Raw genomic sequence first — 6,761 nt, 5'->3', positions numbered from 1 at the left:
TTATTTATTTATTTATACAAGATCTGGGGTACAGACCATATGCATGGGACGGTGAGAGGATCCACCAGAGACAGAGTGGGGAAACAGAACAGGCAGACTGACGAAATAAACTGCTGAGGGGAGCAGCGGGCGAGACAGGAGAGTTCTGCCACACCATGTGAGATTCTCGCTGGCCAGGATTGAACCCGCGCTGCAGAAGCTGTGGCCAGCTTCACAATGCAGCACTCAACCACCTGCGCCACCAGGGAGGTCTGAAAACTGCATGTATTCCCAATGCTTGTTCTGAGCAGAAAGGACTCCTCAGGGCCCAGGCCTGAGACACACAATTGTCCTACCCCTACGCCCCACCACCAGGCTGTGGTTATGAGGGACTTTCCCTCACCTGACCCTCATAAAGCCCTCAAAGGGGAGAGAGCATGGTAATTACCTGCAGCAGGAGATCATTTGGCCCCAATAAATAGGCCAACATGATGGCCTGAAATTTCTGCAGAAGGAAGACCCCCCCCCAACCCCCCACGAGGGCACAGGTAATCAGGTAATTCCGTAACATTGATCAGGACAATCTGGGAACATTTTGCTCCTGGTTAAAGCAGTGACGTGGGAATACAAATGGAATCAGAGTCAAAGGGACTGAGAGGTGACACCTGAAGGCATGTCCTGCTGCAGAAGGGCCAACAAGGAGAGTGCAGGCTAGGTGGGCTTCACCGCACCAGGACTCAGCGCTGTGGGCACTGGCGACCCCTGGTGGACAAAGTGAAGAATGCGCCCCTGGCTCTGGAATTTTACAGTGAAAACAATCACTCTGAAAATGATTGAAAGCTGTGTAGGTACCAGACATCACCATCCAATGTATAAAGATTGTGACCCTAAATCTCTCACAACAGTGTGGATACGACTATCATTAACTCCTTCCTCGGTGAAAAAAACCAAGGTGCTCTCTTCCCTCAACCTTCCTTACCCTGCAACACACTTAAAGGGCAACACTTTAGCTGTTAGGCCCTGTTTTAAATGCAAGTTTTATCATTATTCGGATATGGGGAGGCCAACAGATCAGTTGAAAAGACAGTGGGTTACTCAGTTCCAGGAATTGATGACCTGGCATACCACCCTGGAGGGCCTTCTGGGGAAGATCCAGGTTTGGGGGAGGCAGAAGAAGGCGGGGAATGTGGGCAAGAGGCTCTACTGTGTTGTCCTCTGGAAGGGACAGGTGAGCAAGCTCAGGACAGCCAGTGTAGACAACCCAGCCGGCCCTGGGGTCTAGAGGCTGTCCCTGGAGTTCTGGCCCTGCCCTGAGCAGGGATAGGGGGCAGTGGCCTAGTGTCTGGAGGCCCACAGAGGAGGTTCTTGGCTGACTGCTGGTCTGTATATGAAAGGTGTGTTCTCAGGCCAGTTGTCCAGCTCCTGTGGAGAGCCTGCCCTTCCAGTGTCAGCAGAGCCCCCAAATGTCAAAGCCTCAGGAAATAAAATAAATAAGTAATGTGATGACAACAGGCCCAAGGAGAAGTTCAGTTCTAGGTGAGGTTAGTAGGTGGGTGCGGGTGTCATGCTCCCCTAGCCCCAGAGGGGAGAATCCTCCCTGTCCTTCCAGGCTCAGGCTCAGTCTCAGGGAGAGAGGACTTGGTGATCAGCCGGTGACCAGCCTCACATCCACAGAGCAGCGTCTCCTTGGTTACCCACTCCCTTCCATCCTGCTCCCCTTCAGCGCAGAGTGGGGCGCATGTGGCCCTGGGGTGCTGCATCTCCTCAGAGCGTGGATCAGGCCGTGGTTGAAAGTTCCGCAGTGAGCAGTGCCCCAAAGGCATTTGCTGCTCCTCTTGAAACCAAAGCTCTCTGCGAAATAAAAACTGCATCCCCAGCCTGCCTGCTGCCACTGCAGACTTCCATCTTTTTGTCTTCCCAGCCCGTTTGCAGCAAACAACATTAAGGTATGTTGGTTTACTCGTACCAAGGTGCAGCGGGCAGCTTGAACAACAGAAATCCAGGCTCTCACAGTTCTGGAAGCCAAAAAGCCGAGGTCAGGGTGTCAGTAGGGTTGGTTCCTTCTGGTTCCTTCTGCCCCTCCCCCCCTCGCCTCTGGGGGCTTGCTAGCCATCTCTGTAGCCTCCTGGCTTGCAGGTGCCCTCCAGTCCATCTTCATCTTCACACAGCCTATTGGGGTGAATGTGTCTAAAGTGTCCCCTTTCTTTCTTTTTTTTAAGATTTATTTTTATTTATGCATATAAGAACTGGGGTGCAGGCCAGAGGTGAGGGGGTTCACTGCTGAGGGGAGTAGCAGGCGAGACAGGAGAGGTCTGCTGTGCCATGTGGGTCACTTCCCTGGCTAGGAATTGAACTCATGCCACAGTGGCTGGTGATAGCTTGATAGGGCTGAGACTTTAACTCCTGCACCACCAGAGAGGCCCCCAAACTGTCCCTTTTCAGAAGGACATCAGTCATGTTAGATTAGGGCCTCTCCTCTTCTCCTCCCCCACCCACTCAGCCCCCGTGGTCTTATTTTACATGATTGCCTCAATAACGACCCTAATTCCAAATAATGTCTTATCTGAGGTACAGTGGGGTTAGGGCTTCAACATATCTTATTGTGAGAGGGCATAACCATAATGCATGGTAGGAATTAACTGCATGATGAGGATATGAAAGAAGAGAGCAGGATAAACATGAATTAATAACAGATTATCGACACCTTCTGCCTTCATTTGCACTTGCCTATGAGACTGGGTGAGTTGTGTTTTCTTTTTTTATGAAAAGTTTCAGTTATGTTTCAGCACCTCAAGGGCAGGGACCACATCTTCCAGTTCCTGGGTCTCCCTCCCCAGAACTCACCCAGGGGACCCTCTCCCTTCAAGCTGCTTCTGCTCCTGGGCTCCACGAAGACTTCGTGGAGATTCAGGGGGATTTTGTTGAAGCTTTCAATTTTCAGAAACACATGTTTGTGTACTACTTGTGTGCTTCATTGTCACCACCCATCTCAATGAATTATTAATATTTAAAACCAGATGTAGCTTTTACAAATCTTTTACAATTCACAGATGGTTGCTGTGTGCGCAGAACTGACGGCCGTCTGCGCTGAGAACACGGGAATCTGCAGGCTCCGCTCCAGCACGGGCGCCAGTCAGGGCTGGCTCTCTGTCTGTCCCCAGATCCCATGGGCCTGGGTCTCACATCAAGTGCTGAACCTCAGCGAGGGGCACTGATGTACTTTGGTTCTGTTCAAGATGATTCTAAGACATTTAAACGTTCGCTCAGCGGATGTTACAATGTACAAGGAAAGCAAATACCTTACTTTCCTTTTGGAGTTTACTTTGGAAGGGAGAAAAAGAAAATTCAGAACATCCATAAAATATAATGTTATGTTTTTTAACAGATTGATGTTCTCGACGGTGTTAGAAATGTATGGACCAAAAGGCATAGGAAAACCAAAGTGACTCCATTTTGTATCAATGCCATCTTAGCCCCGTGACTGCTCAGTGCCCTGCCCTGGGAGGATATCAGTGTCCACATTGTTTCTTTCATGTTATTAATCTGTACTCATAACCTATTATGACAATCTGTACTCACAACCTATTATGTACTCATAACCTATTAGACAACCTTCCAGAACAAGGGCGGACCTGACATGCCCCTGGGACACCTGTTGTCATTACTCACACAGGGAAGATCACAGGTAACAAGCAGGGTATAAGAAACCCCCTTTGTGTGTGGATCCTGCCTCAAACTGAAGTCCTGTCCCCCTGCTCCGGTGCTGAACCCCTGCTTGTGAGCTGCCCTTAGTAAACTTTAAGTGTGATTAATGGTTGTGCCTGCTTCATTCTTTGCATCACTTTTTTTAAAAGATTTATTTATTTATACCGACAAGAGCTGGAGTGCGGGCCAGAGATGGGGGTGGGGGAGGAGGGTGAGAGGATTCACCAGAGACAGGGTGGGGAACAGAACAGGCAGACTGACTGAAACACACTGCTGAAGGGAGCAGCGGGTGAGACAGGAGAGGTCTGCTGTGCCATGTGGGTTGCTCCCTGGCCAGCCGGGGATCGAACTCATGCTGCAGAGGCTGTGGATTGCTTCATAGTGCAGTGCTTAACCACTTGCGCCACCAGGAAGGCCCTGCCTGCTTCATTCTTTGGACTCAAATTAGCTTCTCAGTTTGGTGGAACTATTTGTTCCCACAGCCACACAAAACTTATCACATAAAGAAAAGATTATTATTTTTTTAATCGTGTGAATTCATTTCTCATAATCTCACATTCAATTCCTGCGAGCCTCTTTTGAGCACGTACTTGGTTCTCAAAGCTATGACGTTTAGCCCCAAATGGAGTTTCAGTCCAGATTTTCCACTGGTAATAGTATGTGGTGGGAAAGGTAAAAAATAAATGGAGAAGAGTGAAGTGGCAGAGAGCTCCAGGGTGAGGGCATAGAGGCCACCGAGATGGTGCGGCCACCTGGAAGCTGGGTGGCCCCAGTGAAGAACACAGGTCTGCCTCCACAGAGTGGGCCAGGTTCGAAGCATCCAGACTTCTCCGTGGGCATCACAGAATCTGAGACCTCAGGAGAGGCCAGTATGGGTAGGACAGACACCAGCAGGCCTCACAGAAGAAGCAGCACACACCAGTCATTGCTTGTGGTTGCCAAATGTGGCTCAAATCTTGACAATGTGTCCAGAAGGGGCAGGCGGCCACCAGGCCTAATGGGCTGGTACCATTGTCATTGCTCCCAGCCCCATACCCTGCCAGAGTGTCCTCCCGCCCTCTCACATGCCTATCCACCCCTACCACCTGCCCCGGCACCCAAGAAAACAGGGCACCTAGGGAGGAACCAGGCCACCAGTGAGAGTTAGCCAATTGTAGAAGAAACAGTTCTCACTTCTGATGCCAACTGTAAGCTTGAGAAGTTCCAAAAAAACACCTTCAGGCTTGGTGATTTGCCAGAAAGACCCACAGAATTCACTAAAAGCTATTCTACTCACAGTCATGGTTACTACAGTAAAAGGATGAAGATCCAAGTCAGCCCTGGGCAGGGCCGGGAGGAGCTGTGTGTGACGCTTCCACTGTCCCCTCCCCAAGGCATCATGGGCATGTCACCATCTCCTGGCCATGAGGTGCGATAACACCCATGGAGTCCTGCTGCCAGGCAGGCTCCCCTGCTCAGAGTTCTCCTTGGGTCTCCACCACACACTGCCTGGGGCCCCCCTTTGCTCTCCAGCCCCTCTGGAGGGCGAGGAAGGGCCATCTCCACTTCTTTCAAAGGGGAAACGTGATGCACCCCGGACAAAGACTCTTCGGACTCCCCTCTTCTCTAGGCCTCAACCTTGTCCTACCAGAACTGCAAACTCAGCAGAAATGATTCATCCACCCACACACACTGAGAGACTTGGGCAGACACTCGCCTTCTTTCTAACAGTTCAAGGTAGGGCCCTGGGATGACTACGCCACTCACTTTCAGGTTCCTGCTTGGGAAAGCTCAAAGCTGCCAAAAGAACTCACTGCCTGAGATGCACCTGGCCCTACAGCTGCTTTGTTTAATGATTCTCTGAAAATAGCCCCCACTAGCTTTTTGTCATTTTCTACTTGGGCACCAGCTCATTCCCTCTTCCTGCTTCCTCACCCTTCCTTTAAAACACCCGTCACCAACACACAGGTTGGAGTTGAGCTCAATTTACATGGAAGTCCTGCAGCAGCCAGAATAAAAGCTGCCTTGAGCCTGTAATGAACGTCCACTCTGGTTCTCTTTGGCAGTTCCCACCATAAATCATATTGTCAGACTGTTCAATGGCTGGAGCCCCAGGAAACAAGACACTCCTATTGTTATAGGGCAGCCCCTATACAAAACGGGGTGCCTGACTGTGGGTCCTCACCGCGCGCTTAAAAGGACTTATCAATGCTCTACCGCAGGCACACGCGAAAGGTTCATAAAAGGTTTATTTAGGGCCTCCCTGGTGGCGCAGCGGTTGAGCGCTGGGTTGCGAAGCTGCCCGCAGCCTCTACAATGCCGGTTCGATCCCCGGCTGCCCCCCGGCCACCGGAGGAGGGTCCCACATGGCGCGCAGACCTCTCCTGCCGCCCCGCTGCTCCCCTCAGCAGTGTACTTCTGTCCTTCTGCCTGCTCTGCTCCCCGCTCTGGCTCTGGTGAATTCTCTCCCCCTCCCGCGCTTCTGACTGTACCCAGTGCATGTGTAAACAGAACAAACAAATAAATAAATAAAACATGCCTCTATTAAAAAAAAATATTTAAAAAAAAAAGGTTTATTTACAAGGGAAGGGCAAGTGAGGAAACGTACAGCTCAGGGAGAAAAGTGGGAGACAAAGTTTTAAATGACTCCTACCCGATCCGCCGATTTGGAATCCCAAATGGCACTCTGAGAGCTGGCCACGAGCCAGGAGCTGTGTAGCCAGGAGGCAAGCGACAGAGCGAGAGACCCCCAAGGCCCACGTGTCTGGTTTTTATACCAACCCTGGCTGCTTAATTCCACCCTCAGGTCCCAGCCACCTTCTTTTTGGTGGTGACGGGATTTGTCTTTCTCAATGTCCTGATGGCTTTGGTCTGGAGTGGGGGTTGAGTCCACAAAGCCTGCATGGGATTAGCGCAGGACATCCTTTCCCCCTAACACTATCAGGCAGGATATCCCAGAAGCCTAGAGGTCACCTCCCAGTAGCCAAGGGCAAGCGCCAATCCTTCCTCTGGCTGCAGCTAATTCTTCACTACCCCTGAGGGCAGGCCTCTGGGCCTTGAGCTCTGTCTGGGTTCTGACCTGGGTTCTGGCTTGGGCA

Source organism: Talpa occidentalis, unplaced genomic scaffold (genome assembly GCF_014898055.3).
Source record: "Talpa occidentalis isolate TD23 unplaced genomic scaffold, MPIMG_talOcc4v2.1 talOcc4.12, whole genome shotgun sequence".
In the NCBI taxonomy this organism is placed as follows: Eukaryota; Metazoa; Chordata; class Mammalia; order Eulipotyphla; family Talpidae; genus Talpa; species Talpa occidentalis.
The sequence above is the reverse complement of the archived record's forward strand: the minus strand, read 5'-3'. Positions refer to the sequence as shown.